We start from the raw sequence: 19,220 nt of genomic DNA on the forward strand, positions 1-19,220 counted from the left end.
GGAAAAATCCTAATTTTAAGACTTTCGGTATTCACAGAAGGCATTTAGGAGTCCTAAAGTTAGGAGTCCTAACTTCTGTGAATACCGAAATGAGTAAGTGCCTTCTGTGAATACCAAAATTAGTAAGTGCCTTCTGTGAATACCAAAATGGTAGTAAGTTTAGGATTTTGTCTTAAGTTAGTTCTGTGAATCGGGCCCAGTGCCCTATACTAGGGACTTACCAGTAAATAAAAGATGCCAATCATGGATAACCAAGCAGAATTACAATTTATACAGGGAGCACTTGCACTTTAGCACTGATCGGCAGTGTTTGGTAATTATGTCAATTATCCCATCCTCATCGCCAAATATATGTGGTAATGATGTCCAGTAGCCTAGATGAAGTTTCTGTTGATTTATTAAGTCTTGGTTACAAGTTGTTATGTACATGTGAAGCAGCCCCACCAGGAGCAGCCTACTGACTGCTCAGCCAATACTCCAACTGTCACACCTCACCTCACAGGCACCCAAACATTCCATTCATCATTACCATACCAACATTCCACGCAGCACACAGCACATTCACACTGGCTGCGCAGCTAGGGAGAAAGTGACAGGATAATTACTTAAACAGGATACTACACAGAGGTAAAGTGCCTGGAGCACAAAAAACAGCAAATATCAAGCACACAGTCAAACACACAGGAGGTAGAGGTAAAAACCCTGTGGAAACCACGCCAAGGATACCAGGTCTAACACCAGACAGCTGCAAGTCAGCAAATCAGACTGTCTGCCTTGTTTATGGTGGATGTTCTGATAAACTTCTGAAAAGCCTGGCATTCCTGAACAGTAAAAATGTAAAGTTAAAAAACGAGAAAACTCTCAACCTGTCAGGGTCATTGATTTTTTTAGTTTTTCCAAAACAAACTCCTAATTTGGGAGATTGTTTTTGCAGTACCACTCTTCATGTAGAAGATGGTAACCAGCCCATCGCTTTCCTAAGTGTTCTCAGTAGACTGAACCACGTATTCTGGCCTGTGCTTCCACAGTAAGGTTTTTATCTATTAGAACCTTTCACTTACAATTTAGGGGCCGGATGTTCCCCAAAGGAATTAGGCCAGCAAATTCCCTTCCAAATGGAATGGTTAATGCCTATGACTAATACCTTGGTTGTGCCACTGTTTAGTTTTAGACTGCTAGCAGACATCCAATCAGCAACTTGCCTTAAGCATGAATTGAGATGACAAGATATTGCTGCTGTGCCTTGCATTTGTGAGACGAATATCTGCGTGTCATCTGCGTATGACAACAAAGGGAGGGAAAGAGGGACAGACGCACACATGTGTTAAGACGAGAACCCTCACTCACCCTCGGGTGACATTCTTCATCATTGGGCTCCCTCTTGCACACTGGGACCGCAAGGTATCCAGTGTGAGCTACAACTCTCCCATAGGAGAGGACCGCAAGGTGTCTTATAAGCAACATGCCAGAAATCTGAGCAGTGATTTACAGACATGTCATTACTCTGATCATCCTGTACATGGAGCCGCCAAGAGAGCATGCAATAATAATAAGGAGGCCCTTCTGGAGACACACCAAAAAGACAGACTGGTGTATGTGAGACAACATTTAGCTACTTGACGGATATCATCAAGAAAGCAATAAAGAAGAACTGGCATATCCTAAATATAGGAGAGATGTCCCTGGACAGACCTTTATTTGCTCTCAAACTGAGTAGTAAGTAATTTAAGGACCTTTTGGTGCACACATGACCAAGAGGCAGACAAATACAAGAAAGACAACAATTACTGTGGAGAGGACCCCCTGTGGTTGGACATTTACCATGTGGGTCATCTTCAGTGTATCCGTTTACACGACACACTAAAGAACTAGATCTGGGCTTACAGACACCTTGGCAATTAAATAACCATACTAATTGCAACTCATGGGGTGTGATTTATATGATTACATGCCCATGTTCGCTCAAGTATATTGGCATGACCACACGTAGAAGCAGACATAGGATTGTAGAGCATCGTATTTCTGTTAGATGCAAAAAGTCAAACACATGACTGACTAGACACTTCCTGGAAATGGGCCACACGGAGGACGATCAATCTTGGGTGGTCCTGGACAAACCAAAATATGACACACTAATGGGTCCTTTAGAGAGAGTTCTCTTTAGGAGAGAACAACGTTGGGTGTTCCACACTAAAAGCCACACTACAGGACATAATGATGATATCCCTTGGTGTTCACTATGATATATTTGGTAGACTTAACCAAGTGTAGTCAATCCCTATTCATTGTAATGTATCCTGCCTACTATATCCACCTAGAGAATGAAGGGAATAGATCTAGCACTTAAGTGGGTTGATGCACCATATGACCTGCACATGCAGTATTTTCCATTTATAAGGTTGGAGAAATATATTAATACCCGCCTTTTTGTCACAACCTCATTACACACCATGCATATATGGGGGCCTCACAGTGTGCTTTGCTCCAAATATCATAAGAATATAGAATAAACTACAATTCCCAGCACCCCTGTGACCAGCTGTGTGATTAAACCTTCTTTCCATTCAGCTGTTGCTACTACATGACCATCCATTTTTATATTGGTCTGAACAGAAAGACACTACTTATACCAATCACATTTGGGAGCCACGAATCGTAATAGGCACCGATAGTATAAATATTCAGTAAAACACTACAATTACCAGCACCCCCGTGAATTGGAAATAGATCATGCGATCATTTCCGACTAGCCACGCTTAAATCAAAGGTGCTGGGAACCTGTCCTCCCCCTTAAGCCTTACGTGAACGATGCGGGAGACAGGATACAAGGTAAGGCACCTCATGGTGCATACCCCGGTTTATTAACTAACACTGTTTTGCAGTTGTGCAATGACACGACTGGTAATAGTAAAAGAGTTAACCTCAGCGGCTCCTTTGGGAGCACTACGGGGACAGACACGCTCACCATATAACTACGGCAAGCGGGATTAATCCGTTTCGATAGAATTATTTTGCACGATACTATGGGGGCCCCCTGTGTCGAGCGCCACGGGTGCACATGCGCTTGATTAATAATACAGGAGCTAATCATTGTGGCTCCATTTGGAGCACTAAGCTTTTGCCATGCACATGCAGCGAGCGTGTAAGATGTAAAGGTGGCTTCAAGGTAAGGGGGGGTCACAAATGCTAATACAGCGCTGCTCAATAATGACGAGGAACACACCACAATTACCAGTCAGGCCGGAAGTCCCGTGCGACCTCCGCCCGTTTATTTATGCTCTCTGGCCACGCCTGGCCAGAGAGTGTTACATTGTGTGGTTGCCCTTCCGGGCTATCATTCTCTTTTGCTCTAACAACTAGACCGTTACATCCCATCCCAAGTTAGTGTTCTTTCAGAATGTCAACATGCGAAATCTGCCAGTCGGTCTGGGATTGGGCCTCAGGTTGTATCGGTGTTGCGTGTCCCGTTGACTTGTCACTGGGCTGGCTGCTGATGCGGCTTCCCTGGTGTTGTCTTGTCCACATTCCGCGGATGAAGTGGCAGGTTCGTGGAGTCTGTTTGGAACACTTCTGTACGCGATGGCGAACTGTCATTGGTGGGGTAGTCATCACCGGGGTCACTGGGATGCTGCGGCTCCACATTGTCTGGCTGTACTTGCTTAAACCAGGATATATTTCGGGTGATGGTCTCCCCTCCTTTCGTAGCCGTGACGGCCGTCCCGTTGATGTTCCGTACGGTCCACAGGTCTGGCTCGTACAGTGTGCAAAACTTTCCTCCGTTGCGACGGTGACGCATTAGGACAGTGCACCCTGGTGCCATGACTCAGGATCGTGCCCTCCTTTGGCGGCTAGCTTTGTCGTTGGTCATAGTCCGTCAGCTTTGTGCTTCCCCGAGATTGTATGGCTCTGGCGCCCAGCCATGCTAGCGGAATAGTGTCTCGTCGGGGCCCGGCCAGCATCAGCGCCCACGGCGACCGTTGTGTGGTGCAGTGAGGGGTACTTCGGTATTCTCTTAGAAAACGGTGAAGAGCCACTTCCGGGTCCGACTGTTCTGCTACTGCTATCCGAAGTATTTTATTGAGTGTTCGCATGAAGCGTTCTGCTTCACCATTTGCTTGCGGCCATTGCGGAGTGATGCGATGGTGTTTGACCCCTAGGTGTGATAGCAGTGCCTGGAATTCCCCTCCCTGGAACGGTGGTCCGTTGTCTGTCTTGACTACCTGGGGCAAGCCAAACTGGGCGAACGCTTTCTCCAGTACAGATTGTAAATAGTTGAAGGACGTGGATGGTATGACTTCCACGAGAGGGTACTTCGTGTAACTGTCTACCAAGACAGCAGTCACTCGTCCGTCAGGGAAACTCCCGAAGTCTAGGCTCACCCAAGACCACGCGGAGGGTGCAGGTTCCTCTGTTATCACAGGCGCTGGTGCTTCAGGGCTGCTTGTGAGTTGACAGGCTCGGCAGTTTCTCACAACTGTGTCCACGGCTGCTTCTAGACCGGGGAACCATACTTTTTCCCTCATGCGTGACTTCATCCTCACGGTGCCTTGATTGCCTTCATGCGCCAGAACTGTCGCTCGTTCCTGGAGTCCTATAGGGATGACAATCCGTGACCCTCGTAGCACCATATTATCGTCAGCCACGCTTAGTTCGTCATGGACTCTCCACATTCTCCCCAGCCGGGTTCGGTCGTCTCGGTTCCATCCGGTGATGCGCTGGAGGAATCCTTCCCACGATCCCTGGTGTAGAGCTTCCAGTACTTCCTGTAGCACTGCGTCTTTGTCTGTTTCTGCTTTGATTTCCTCTTCAGTGAGGGCTTGTGGACAGGCCCATTGTGATAACATGCACACGTATTCTTTGGTACACTGTTCTTGTTCATTTTGTTCTGCGCCCTCTGCTAGTGGGTGTCATGACAGAAAGTCAGCCGGATTCTTGGCTCCGGGTCGGTATTCTATTTCCATTTGGTAATGCTGTAGTTGGATTGCCCACCTTTCAATGCTTGGGGGTGGGTGCGGAGCGGTGCCTCTGAACAGAGGGAGCAATGGCTGGTGGTCGGTTACCATTTTGAACGGGTGTCCACTAATGTAAAGATGAAAGTGGTTACAAGCCCACTTGATGGCGAGTGCTTCCCGTTCGATTTGGGAGTAGCGCGCTTCAGTTGGTGTAAGTGATTTGCTTGCAAACGCTCGCGGTGCCCATTTTCCGGGTTCTGTCTCCTGGGCCAGGAGCGCTCCCAACCCTACGGGGCTGGCGTCCACTATAACCTCCGTCCGTCGCGCAGTGTCGAAGTACGCCATCGTGGTCTTGCTCAACAGAGTCGACTTTACTTTCTGGAACGCTTCGTCCTCCTGTTGTCCCCACATCCACTCCACATCTTTCTTGGTCAGGGCTCTTAGGGGTTCGGCTATAGTTGCAAGGTTGGGTATGAATCGTCTACAATATGTGGCCATACCCATAAAACTCCGGACCTCCGATGCTGTGGTAGGGGCCGGCGCTTGCTGAATAGCTTGTGATTTCTTGGGATCTACTTGCACTCCATCTTGACTGAATACGTAGCCAAAGAATTCAATCGATTTTTGAAAGAACTGACACTTGTCCCGGTGGAGTGTTGTGAGGTGGGCTGCGCCACTTGTGGAGCGGGGGCCGCATTCTGTTGGGCTGCGGCTGCGTTCCCCGGGTTTGACATGGTGGTGTCACAGGGGCGTCAGCTACGTGGTACCTGTCGGCAAGGCTAGACCAAGTATGGCAAAGTGGCTGGATATGCTTTGCCCCTGGCAGTCAGACTTCCTTCTTCTGCCTTGAATGCTGGGGTGCTGGGGCCTGTTCTCCTGGCTTGCAGTTATTTCCCCCTCCAAAATGCAGCAAGACAGGTGTGCTCCCTTGTGTGCATACGCCGGGAGATAGCAGGGCCAAGGCTGGATACACGAAAGCTGCAGCATTGGGAGCATGCAGTACTGACCTTCCCCCAGCAGGTGGCGCCACTCGGCTCCCTGACGGAGCAAACAGGAGACTCGACAGGCAGGGAAACACCGTCTCCTGCAAGCGCGTGTGCACTGAAGCAATGAGGCAGTGACGGCTCAGGCTCACGGGGCAGGCAGCTGGAACACAAAAACCGGCAGGATGACGCCGCTGCAGGCCTCAGGCAGCACGACCCACGCGGTGATTTATAGCCGCTGATGACTGGCGGCCGCAGGCTTCGGCGGGAGCGCGCCGGCTCCCGGAGGCACAGCACCACGGGGAGACGTCGTGGAAGGTCGCAGCTAGGACCGGGGCACACGACGGGTGCACCTGGGAAGCTCAACACAGATGGCGCCCACCCTTCGTCGCCAGTGTAAAGGTGGCTTCAAGGTAAGGGGGGGTCACAAATGCTTATACAGCGCTGCTCAATAATGGCGAGGCACACACCACAATTACCAGTCGGGCCGGATGTCCTGTGCGACCTCCGCCCGTTTACTTATGCTCTCTGGCCACGCCTGGCCAGAGAGTGTTACATTGTGTGGTTGCCTTTCCGGGCTATCATTCTCTTTTGCTCTAACAACTAGACCGTTACATCCCATCCCAAGTTAGTGTTCTTTCAGAATGTCAACATGCAAAATCTGCCAGTCGGTCTGGGATTGGGCCTCAGGTTGTATCGGTGTTGCGTGTCCCGTTGACTTGTCACTGGGCTGGCTGCTGATGCGGCTTCCCAGGTGTTGTCTTGTCCACATTCTGCGGATGAAGTGGCAGGTTCGTGGAGTCTGTTTGAAACACTTCTGTACGCGATGGCGAACTGTCATTGGTGGGGTAGTCATCACCGGGTTCACTGGGATGCTGCGGCTCCACATTGTCTGGCTGTACTTGCTTAAACCAGGATATATTTCGGGTGATGGTCTCCCCTCCTTTCGTAGCCGTGACGGCCATCCCGTTGATGTTCCGTACGGTCCACAGGTCTGGCTCGTACAGTGTGCAAAACTTTCCTCCGTTGCGACGGTGACGCATTAGGACAGTGCACCCTGGTGCCATGACTCAGGATCGTGCCCTCCTTTGGCGGCTAGCTTTGTCGTTGGTCATAGTCCGTCAGCTTTGTGCTTCCCCGAGATTGTATGGCTCTGGCGCCCAGCCATTCTACCGGAATAGTGTCTCGTCGGGGCCCGGCCAGCATCAGTGCCCACGGCGACCGTTGTGTGGTGCAGTGAGGGGTACTTCGGTATTCTCTTAGAAAACGGTGAAGAGCCACTTCCGGGTCCGACTGTTCTGCTACTGCTATCCGAAGTATTTTATTGAGTGTTCGCATGAAGCGTTCTGCTTCACCATTTGCTTGCGGCCATTGCGGAGTGATGCGATTGTGTTTGACCCCTAGGTGTGATAGCAGTGCCTGGAATTCCCCTCCCTGGAACGGTGGTCCGTTGTCGGTCTTGACTACCTGGGGCAAGCCAAACAGGGCGAACACTTTCTCCAGTACAGATTGTAAATAGTTGAAGGACGTGGATGGTATGACTTCCACGAGAGGGTACTTCGTGTAACTGTCTACCAAGACAGCAGTCACTCGTCCGTCAGGGAAACTCCCGAAGTCTAGGCTCACCCATGACCACGTGGAGGGTGCAGGTTCCTCTGTTATCACAGGCGCTGGTGCTTCAGGGCTGCTTGTGAGTTGACAGGCTCGGCAGTTTCTCACAACTGTGTACACGGCTGCTTCTAGACCGGGGAACCATACTTTTTCCCTCATGCGTGACTTCATCCTCACGGTGCCTTGATTGCCTTCATGCGCCAGAACTGTCGCTCGTTCCTGGAGTCCTATAGGGATGACAATCCGTGACCCTCGTAGCACCATATTATCGTCAGCCACGCTTAGTTCGTCATGGACTCTCCACATTCTCCCCAGCCGGGTTCGGTCGTCTTCGTTCCATCCGGTGATGCCCTGGAGGAATCCTTCCCACGATCCCTGGTGTAGAGCTTCCAGTACTTTCTGTAGCACTGCGTCTTTGTCTGTTTCTGCTTTGATTTCCTCTTCAGTGAGGGCTTGTGGACAGGCCCATTGTGATAACATGCACACGTATTCTTTGGTACACTGTTCTTGTTCATTTTGTTCTGCGCCCTCTGCTAGTGGGTGTCATGACAGAAAGTCAGCCGGATTCTTGGCTCCGGGTCGGTATTCTATTTCCATTTGGTAATGCTGTAGTTGGATTGCCCACCTTTCAATCCTTGGGGGTGGGTGCGGAGCGGTGCCTCTGAACAGAGGGAGCAATGGCTGGTGGTCGGTTACCATTTTGAACGGGTGTCCACTAATGTAAAGATGAAAGTGGTTACAAGCCCACTTGATGGCGAGTGCTTCCCGTTCGATTTGGGAGTAGCGCGCTTCAGTTGGTGTAAGTGATTTGCTTGCAAACGCTCGTGGTGCCCATTTTCCGGGTTCTGTCTCCTGGGCCAGGAGCGCTCCCAACCCTACGGGGCTGGCGTCCACTATAACCTCCGTCCGTCGCGCAGTGTCGAAGCACGCCATCGTGGTCTTGCTCAACAAAGTCGACTTTACTTTCTGGAACGCTTCGTCCTCCTGTTGTCCCCACTTCCACTCCACATCTTTCTTGGTCAGGGCTCTTAGGGGTTCGGCTATAGTTGCAAGGTTGGGTATGAATCGACTACAATATGTGGCCATACCCATAAAACTCCAGACCTCCGATGCTGTGGTAGGGGCCGGCGCTTGCTGAATAGCTTGTGATTTCTTGGGATCTACTTGCACTCCATCTTGACTGAATACGTAGCCAAAGAATTCAATCGATTTTTGAAAGAACTGACACTTGTCCCGGTGGAGTGTTGTGAGGTGGGCTGCGCCACTTGTGGAGCGGGGGCCGCATTCTGTTGGGCTGCGGCTGCGTTCCCCGGGTTTGACATGGTGGTGTCACAGGGGCGTCAGCTACGTGGTACCTGTCGGCAAGGCTAGACCAAGTATGGCAAAGTGGCTGGATATGCTTTGCCCCTGGCAGTCAGACTTCCTTCTTCTGCCTTGAATGCTGGGGTGCTGGGGCCTGTTCTCCTGGCCTGCAGTTATTTCCCCCTCCAAAATGCAGCAAGACAGGTGTGCTCCCTTGTGTGCATAAGCCGGGAGATAGCAGGGCCAAGGCTGGATACACGAAAGCTGCAGCATTGGGAGCATGCAGTACTGACCTTCCCACAGCAGGTGGAGCCACTCGGCTCCCTGACGGAGCAAACAGGAGACTCGACAGGCAGGGAAACACCGTCTCCTGCAAGCGCGTGTGCACTGAAGCAATGAGGCAGTGACGGCTCAGGCTCACGGGGCAGGCAGCTGGAACACAAAAACCGGCAGGATGACGCCGCTGCAGGCCTCAGGCAGCACGACCCACGCGGTGATTTATAGCCGCTGATGACTGGCGGCCGCAGGCTTCGGCGGGAGCGCGTCCCGGAGGCACAGCACCACGGGGAGACGTCGTGGAAGGTCGCAGCTAGGACCGGGGCACACGACGGGTGCACCTGGGAAGCTCAACACAGATGGCGCCCACCCTTCGTCGCCAGTGTAAAGGTGGCTTCAAGGTAAGGGGGGGGTCACAAATGCTAATACAGCGCTGCTCAATAATGACGAGGCACACACCACAATTACCAGTCGGGCCGGATGTCCTGTGCGACCTCCGCCCGTTTACTTATGCTCTCTGGCCACGCCTGGCCAGAGAGTGTTACATTGTGTGGTTGCCCTTCCGGGCTATCATTCTCTTTTGGTCTAACAACTAGACCGTTACATAAGACACTGCTGCTCGTCTGTTATTGGGCTCTTCAAGGCTGTCAGTGAAAGGTGTTTTAACAGTTTGGTAAGCCTAGCTGAATTATGTACGATGTGTGAATGAAGACGCACTGTCAGTTCACATTGTTCATAGAGCACATTACACATGTTGTGAATAATGTATTACTCTGCATAGTTGAATATCCGCCGTGAGCTCTGCATTTGATAATGTGCTCTCAGGAGGTGGAGATTGAACAGGGAACCTTTATGTTCTATTAATGTGATGTAGGTCATCAACCCAGATTGCAAGGGTGATAATAGGCTCACTTAATGTGGTACTACATGAACTTGGTGGGCTATGTGGCAGTATTAACAATGCCCTGTCATGCTATGTGACTCTAGTTCACAACGTACAGCTATCTCGAGAAGTAAAATCATTATGGTTAAATACTTTTAATTTACTGTGCAACACCTTGACCACATCTTGAGTATAGTGTGATGCAGTTTTAAAGGTGGAGAGTACTAGGAATCTGTTGTTTTGTCTGACAATATGTTGCTGTAAATGTTATACCTTTAGAGTCCTGATACCTGCTACAAAAGGAATTATGAAGGTGGATGTTGACTAATAGTCTCTAATTGGTGAGACTATATACATTAAATTGTTTGTATTCACACACTTTTGCAGTGCTGGTGAGGGACACTGCTGTTTTGTAAATATTGGGACTTTATAATATGCATACTGTGTTTTTGATGTGTTTTCTTATATCTTTACAGAATGAGGACCTGACTACAAGCTGGTACCACAGATTAATCCTATACTGGTAAAAGTATGGTAACTTATTTTTAATATTATTATTTTTGCACAAACTAAGCAGAGTGACATAGTGAACTGTCCTGAGGAATACAAAGAACCTTTCCGGTCTATTAAGGCAGAACATGACATCCGGATCCTAACAGGGAATATTCATATCCCTATTTTCACTGAGCTTTTTTAATCTATCTACTGGGGACACTAATGAAGATTAATCTTACCCACCGGGAGATAGTTTTAAACTCACATATAACTTTATTACTTTTTGCACTCTGCCCCGCACTCTGCCCTACATTGGATGATATAAAACACCTCACGCTCCTCTCCTACGGGAGAGTTGTAGCCCACACTGGGTAACTTGCAGTCCCAGTGTGCAAGAGGGAACCCAATGATGAAGCATGTCACCCAGGGGTGAGTGAGGGTTCTCGTCTTAACACATCTGTGCGTCTGTCCCTCTTTCCCTCCCTTTGTTTCTCCAGTGATTTGTTCGGATACACCATCTGGTTACCTTTTGTGAGTATAGATTACATGGAGTGGTACTGTAGATGGTAAGAATTCCTCCATCTAGAACCCCTATAGTGAGATTATATCTGCATATGACATCACTCCCTCGCAGGACCTCTGCGACTCCCTCGCCTCGTACTTCCACCGCAAGATCGCCGACATCCACAACAGTTTCGGCGCTCCACCCCCGCACCCATCGACCGAACCTACGCACCCCGCCGCTATCCTCCAGACATGGACCAAAGTGACCCTCGAAGACACGACACGCATGATGAACACCATCCACTCCGGATCTCCGACCGACCCATGCCCCCACCATGTCTTCAACAAGGCCGCCTCTACCATCGCACCCCACCTCCGAGACATCATCAACGCCTCCTTCGACACAGCCACCTTCCCAGAGAGCTGGAAGCACGCTGAGCTCAGCGCACTACTGAAGAAACCAACTGCGGACCCGACCGACCTCAAGAACTTCCGCCCTATCTCGCTCCTTCCTTTCCCTGCCAAAGTCATCGAGAAGGTCGTGAACAAGCAGCTGGCCGCCTTCCTCGAGACGAACGGATCCCTCGACCCATCGCAATCCGGATTCAGAGCCAACCACAGCACAGAGACCGCCCTCATCGCAGCCACCGACGACATCCGAGCCCTGCTCGACAAAGGTGAAACAGCGGCACTCATCCTCCTTGACCTCTCCGCAGCATTTGACACAGTCTGCCACCGCACCCTAGTCCAAAGCCTCAACGACACCGGCATCCAGGGGATTGCTCTGGAATGGATCACCTCATACCTCTCCGGCAGAACACAGAGAGTACGCCTCCCTCCGTTCCGCTCTGAGGCCACCGAAGTCATCTGCGGCGTCCCGCAAGGATCATCGCTCAGCCCCACTCTCTTCAACATCTACATGAAACCCCTCGCTGACATCGCACGCCAACACAACCTCAACATCATCTCCTACGCCGATGACACCCAGCTGATTCTCTCCCTGACCAGAGACCCCGACACCGTCAAAGCCGACCTACACGAAGGGATGAAAGATGTCGCCGAATGGATGAACATCAGCCGCCTGAAGTTGAACACGGACAAGACAGAAGTCCTCATCCTGGGACCATCGCCCTCTGCATGGGACGACTCCTGGTGGCCCCCGGCCCTGGGCACCGCACCCAAGCCAACGGACCACGCACGCAACTTGGGCGTCATCCTGGACTCCTCCCTATCGATGACCAGACAAGTCAACGCCGTCTCCTCATCTTGCTTCCACAACCTCCGCATGCTCCGCAAGATCTTCAGATGGATCCCGACTGAGACCAGGAAGACTGTCACCCAGGCCCTCGTCACCAGCAGACTAGACTACGGAAACACCCTCTACGCCGGTACAACAGCCAAGCTTCAGAAAAGACTTCAGCGTATCCAGAACGCCTCCGCCCGTCTCATCCTGGACGCCCCCCGACGCAGCCACATCTCGAGCCACCTAAGAGACCTGCACTGGCTCCCTGTCAACAAGAGGATCACGTTCAGGCTCCTCACCCACGCACACAAATCCCTCCACGACCTGGGCCCAAGGTACCTCAACGACCGCCTGACCTTCTACACGCCCACTCGACAGCTACGATCCGCGTACCTCGCCCTCGCCGTCGTCCCTCGCATCCAGAGAGCCACCGCCGGAGGAAGATCCTTCTCCTACCTGGCGGCTAAGACATGGAACTCCCTGCCCGTCCACCTGCGGCTGACCCAGGACCACCTCGCCTTCAGGAAACAGCTCAAGACCTGGCTGTTCGAGCAGTAGCAGACCCCCTCCCCCAAGCGCCTTGAGACCCTTCCGGGTGAGTAGTGCGCGATATAAATTCCTTGATTGATTGATTGATTATGACACCGTTGAGAACCCATGGGAGCATATGATCTCTGAGAGCAGGCGGACATAAAGATTCAAGAGAGTGGGATATTAAAGATGAGCCCTGTGGGACCCTCTGTTTTGAATATGAGAGGCAGAAAAGAAAGGTCCGTCACACACTTTTAAGCTTCTATTATCCAAGAAGGAAACAAACAATTTTAGGGCTCTTTTAATCTCTGAATTAATATTGGATGGGAGATCAAAGGCTGAACTATAAGCTAGCAGCATAAGTGCCACTGGATTGCCGTGGTCAAGAATGTTATTCAATTCTTCTGTAACCACAACTAGTGCTGTTTCCATGCTGCTGTTTGGTCAAAAAATCCATTTGTGTAGGATGTAGGATTCCATGAAACTCCATGAATGAAGAAATGTATTTGTTAACATATTTCTGCAATAATTTCTGGCACCTTTGAGTAAGGAGATTGGCCTATGATTTTCTGCCAACGTAGAGTGGAATGAGGGTTTCTTTAGTAAAGACCTAACAATCACATGTTTCCAAGCGTCTGAGATGCAGCCGTTCTCCATTGATTGGTTACGGATATTCATCAGTACAGGGAAGATTGCATTTTGACCTTTTGACAGAACGACAAGAGGAGCCGGGTCAAGTGGGGAGCCAAATTTTACTATTTTTATAAGTTCTTTGATATCTTCCCTTGACATCTGTGGGAAGGATGATAATTTCTCTTGTATATCAAGAACACTGTCTGGTTCCTGGAAACAATGGATGGCGTTTGAAAATAGTGGTGGGGCACAAATACAAACCACTCAATTTGTGCGATGTGAGTACGCCTCATTACCCACTTACTTTCATTCACCTATTCACCAACCTGCATATAAAATCCACTCACGCTCACCCATTGCCTTTGTTCACCTACCCATTTACATTCACTCATCCGCATTAGGCTATACATTGCCATGCACCCAACTCATATACCCAGCCACCCACATTTTTCCAAACACTGCAATCACGGACTCATCCATTCACACAAATGCACTTACCCATCCAGTATCCAGATATTTCCAGGCTTTGGTGCTGTTTGTTTTGTTTCACCTGCATATTACACCTGTTTGATAGGATTTAAGACATGTAGCAATTAATCTGCACGGAAAATAAAACAAGCATCACTAGGCATGACAAAAAATACTAAACCCATTGCTGCCTTAGAGAGACACTAGCACTTACAGAGACAGTGAAGGGACGGGAAAACTGATTAAAAAGATTTTCACTTATTTTCTAAGAATAGATGCTCAAAGGTCTGCGTTTTTTTAGGCAATGCCTCTCTCTCTCTCTCTCTCTCTCTCTAGCTCTCGCTCTCTCTCACTCTCTCTCGCTCTCTCTCACTCGCTCACTCTCTCGCTCGCTCCCTCGCTCTCATTTACCATAATGTAAATGCCCAAAGTTGGTAGGGTTTGCCCGGGAATATTTACCCCATTTGTTAGGGCGTGCCCAGGAGTCATTCCTATCCACTAGCTCATGTTGGGCATAAATGTGGCACCTCCAAGCACCCACTTCAGAACACTCATGGACCTGAGGAAGATCATAAGAGACTGAATTTGTTATCTGTGACCTGAGAAAAGCCCTTGAGGACTGGACCTGCTCTTTTGTACCCAGGACAAAGAAGTGGACTCCAAGGGTCTCTCATTAACCTAGTGTGCATTTGCCCAGCAGTGAATAAGCTGAGACGGCAATACATACAACATGCACTTCGTGTTTCGCAAATTAGATCTTGTTGACCAGCCATCATGCAACTATTGAACTTCCATTCACTTCAGACTTCTTGTAGGGCAACCAAATTCGTGCAGAAAGTCAGCTTATTATAGTCTAAATCCAACATATAGCGCCAATGCGTAAGTGTTTTAATGGCATCAAAAAGGACAGGAATACCGGCCATATGCACATGACTTTCAAACAGGAGAGTGGCGACTCCACGCTTTTAGAAATCAACTTGTTTAAAAAAAATTAAAAATTTTTAATTGGGCAAGAGTGTGATGCACCGATCAAACCGACTAATTATGATGAATTCTGAACTTTGGGAAACGGACATACCTTCCCCTTTTTATACTCTATCTTTTTTAAACACAAACGCTGAATGCGATCTTATTGACAATTTTTAATGCGTTTTTTGTAATGGTTTTAATTAACTACATGCAATAAAAAAAAAACTTTACTTTAAACTTTTAGAAGGTAAAATCTTTGATCAGGTAGAACCTGGTTGGCGTATTCATCATCATCATCATATAATTATTTCGGCAGTCAAATGCCATAAAAGCATCATAAAAAAGCATGACTAAATGATACATAATTTCATCAAGTAATTACAGTTAGTTAAAACTAGAGCTTTAAAAAAGACAGATAATACAATATAGTCAGTAATGAAGCCACACCCTTTCCCCCCAATTACAACCATACCAATACGTGAATTGGCTGACTCATAGTGTTCATGAGCAGTCATTTTGTTGTATCAAAGCCTTGAGAATCGCCCTTTGAATGTGCCACATATTGAATAAAAAACGTGAAATGGAATAGACGATAGGCAGTTGCAAGTTTGTTTTGAATATCCTATATGCTTCGGAGCAGCGGCGGGTCCACAGATTTCAACATAGTTGGAGTAACCAACGGGCTCTAGCCTTTCTATACCCCTTGCAAAAAAATAGCACATGCAGCTCTGTTTCGTCAGGGTAGTTGCAGGCCGGGCAACCCCTATTTGTAGTCCCCACCCAATTACGTTTAAAGGTGCGTAGCGGCAAGGCTCCATGCCTAAACTGGATGTACAGTTTTTTAGCAAGTAAAGGCTGAATATCATCCAGAACCAGTTCCAGGTTATACCTATTTTTTATGGCCAAGAATTCCATACTTAGGCGGCCGGCAGTTGATTTTTGTTCAAGCTCTAAGAGCTTGCCCGCCCTATAGCTCTCCATCAGAGACTTCCTTGGTAATGATAAAGATGTGTCCTCCGCCTTATTCCATAGGTCACCCATCCCCAGACCCTCACAAATATTCTTAATATTGGTCAGCCAAGTTATCCTCCCCGTGCCACGCATGCCCATGACATCAATTAATTCTTCTCTGTAGGCAGCTAGCTCCGGGGTACACCAAAGTCGAAGCCAATAGAGAAGGGGCCTAAGGGCCACCTCTTCCGAAATCGGCCTAACCCCAAGATCTAAACAGAGAGGTATTAATGGGGTACTATTGGGAAGGTTCATTAGGGTGGGGAAATCATATCGCCCGACGCCCGAGCCATGTTGATTTTTACCACGGGCAAGAAGATTTAATGTCTATTTTGTCCGATGGACAAGTAGACATTAAATCGCGTACATAATACGGGCTTTTAGGCAATCTGGGACTCACAACCAATCAGAAAGGCCGGAGACTCTTTTGAGGCCTCTGATTCGCTAGCAGCCCATGACTGGCTCTAGCCAGTGATTGGCTGGGGGATTGGAACGTCAGTCTCAACCAGCAGCAGTCTCAGCGATCTGTTGTCTCGCTTTCTCAATTTCAATGGTTTGGACTGCAAAACCACGAGGAAGCTGTCTCCGTTTTAACACAAGAGGGTAGCACAAATAGCTCGTTGCTGGGGCACGACCTGTAGACCGAGGTGAGGAGAAAGTGTGGCATTAATGTTACCAGGCTAATGCAGAGTGAACTTGTGGCATTCAGGGACGTAGGAATACAATTAACTTTATCGTTTCAGCTCGCAAAGGGAAAAAGAAATGCAAACTTCCTGCTGAGAGCTCAACTGATTGCAGTCAAAATAACGCATTACGCTAGTGCCCAGTTCAGATTCCACTAGAGAAAACAGAGCGCCCTAACTTGGTGTTTGGAGCGGACTATTCTTTAAGTGGAACTCAGCTATGCAACCACGCATATTATATTAAATTTGCCATTAAAGAATGGTACCGGGCCAAAAACACTTAAAAAATCCCGCGCTCAGTATCTACGGTAGCATTAGACCAAATGAGCAATATGTTTGTTTTTACCTCGTATTGTCTGTGACAGCTGGTGGATTTTAAAACTGGTGGGGGTGGGGGGGATAGGTAATTTGAATTAATTTCCTTTAGGGACAGGAGTTGCAATCCGTTACCTGCACAGTGCCTGATCGAAGTCATCTACTTTTTGCCGGGATGAGAAGTGAGGTGGTGAACAGTGAGCCTCTGTATGCTGCTATATATGTATAGAGGAAGAGATGTTGAAATTCCAGTGTCCTGAATCAGTCACATAGCGCAGACGCTCATTCATTGGTGGGCTAATAGAGTGTGCGCCTTACATTGCACACAATGTGATATGAGTTAACACTATCTGTCTCATTCTCTCTTCCTCACCTTATCTTTCTCTCACGCGCCAACGTTTCATGCTCTCTTTCCTGCTATTTTTCAGGACCATGTACCAATGTAACCACATTTTGAAATAACTGCTTAGCTCGTGAGGATTGTGCGTGCTGCGTGCAGCCACGTGCTACAAGCGCCTCAGCCCTGTCTCTTCCTCCTCGAAGACCCCTCCTAAGACGATTTTCCCATCTCATTACTTGCAGTTTAACTGGGTGACTTGTATGGATCAAACCACAGCAGTCCAGTCAGAGGACGCCTGGCACCCTCCCCCTTTTGCACATTACATGTTGCATGTTCGGAAGACCACATTGTCTGCTTTCTTCCAGGATATCAGAAAGAAGAGGATTTCCAACTAGTGCTCTAACGTCATTAGTGATAATTGGGTGTATTTACGAGCTACTACGGAACTGGTGAAATTAATTTTATAGCACTGAAAATTGGGCAATTTCCCCTAACACTCACCTGGCACAGAATATCCTGCGTGTGGGCTGCACAGGAGGCATGCAGAGTTTGCAAGAGACATCCCCAGCACTCTGTAGTAGCAGTCCATGAACTCCCAGTCACGAGACCGCTCTCAGCAGCCGAACTCCCTTACTTTATCATAATGAAATGTACTCCTTGCAGTCTTGGAACCCGCACACCGTGGTTATATTCTGGTTTTAGAAGGTGTAATACTGCTCTAAAATGATTCTCTCTCTCCCTGTTGCTCAGACAGTGTGTCATAAAAAAAATGAAAAATATCAAAACGAACTGCACATGAGTGCACAACCCAGTAATTCCCCACTACTAGTCCTCGCACTCTATTCAGACTCCATACACACAAATCGGTTCTTGCTAAAGCACCTCAAGTGAGGCTGTTCCTGCTGTTATAAAAATGTTCCTGGAATCCCCCCGTTGCTCCAGGGAGTTAGACTATATCAACTACTAAACATGCAGTAAAGATACCAACGACTCCACAATTCCTTGCACTAATACACGCTTACATGCAGGCTACTGCTCACATTCTCCCCCTTGCCCACTCCCCCCTCCCCTACTCCCTTTCCCCCTCTCCAGCAGGTGCATTAACCCTTCAAACTAGCATACTGGCTTTGGAGCCTGAGACAGGCAGATTGTAAACAGAGCACAGAAGAAAAGACTCAGCCTGCTGATCTAACCCACTGGGATAGGAGCAGGGGAACAGCAGGTGTCTCTTTACATTGTATGTGGTAGCAGGTTCAATAGCCCACCAAACTACTGTACTTGTATCTATCTATGACACGTAGGTTACAAACCGATCACTGCAGCAGACTTTCGACCTCATTGGCTGTCCTATCGGGATTGGAGGATGTAATCAGAAAGTGTCACAGTAGCCTGTGATGTGATCAGATTTTCTCAAGCTCTATTTAGGCAAAGAGCCCTCAATACTTGGGTACGTTAGAGGTACATGGAGAATGTTTAGACTGTTGTTCTCCCCCCTATCGCCACCCCTGAACCTCATGCCCAGCCTAAAACCCCACTCGATGCCTGCACTCACCCATCCATATTATTTTTTATTCTGACTACAGAAATGATTTTCAGTGGCTCTCAGTGTCGTAACCCCTCATGGTCACTGGTTCAGTGTCACCACTAGGTGGCATCAAAGCCTCCAGGACAGGCCCCTGCGGATACAGAGCTGTTTCATTTCCCCTTCCACCTCTGGTGACCAGAACCTCCTTCAGCAGAGACCCAGTGGCATCTCACAGACTCCACCTGAACCCCAGCCACTCAAAGGTTTGTCCGGCTCTTTTGACAGTTTGATGTGGTCTCTGGTGGAGTTCAGTGGCCTGCAGGATGGCTGCCTGTGGCTAGCATCAGAAGTCTGCAGCGAAACTTGCACAGCTACCTGTGCACAGGGCTGCATGTGCAGTCTGCACATGTGGGTGCATGTGCCTAGGACGGTCTGTCAGAGAGATTCCTGCCTGCTGTGCTAAATGTTCATCGATGGGTCAGTGCATGAACTAATA

General features: G+C 48.8%; 1 long non-coding RNA gene across 1 annotated transcript in view; it reads right to left on the reverse strand.

The window, feature by feature from the left end:
• Positions 1-19,220, reverse strand: part of LOC146865548 (uncharacterized) — a 107,395-nt gene that overhangs the window by 80,252 nt on the left and 7,923 nt on the right. The window contains exon 2 of the long non-coding RNA XR_014976652.1: positions 13,912-13,976. This is a non-coding gene — a long non-coding RNA (uncharacterized LOC146865548). The remainder of the gene's footprint in view (positions 1-13,911; positions 13,977-19,220) is intronic.

Source organism: Triturus cristatus, chromosome 2_1 (genome assembly GCF_964204655.1).
Source record: "Triturus cristatus chromosome 2_1, aTriCri1.1, whole genome shotgun sequence".
Taxonomy (NCBI): Eukaryota; Metazoa; Chordata; class Amphibia; order Caudata; family Salamandridae; genus Triturus; species Triturus cristatus.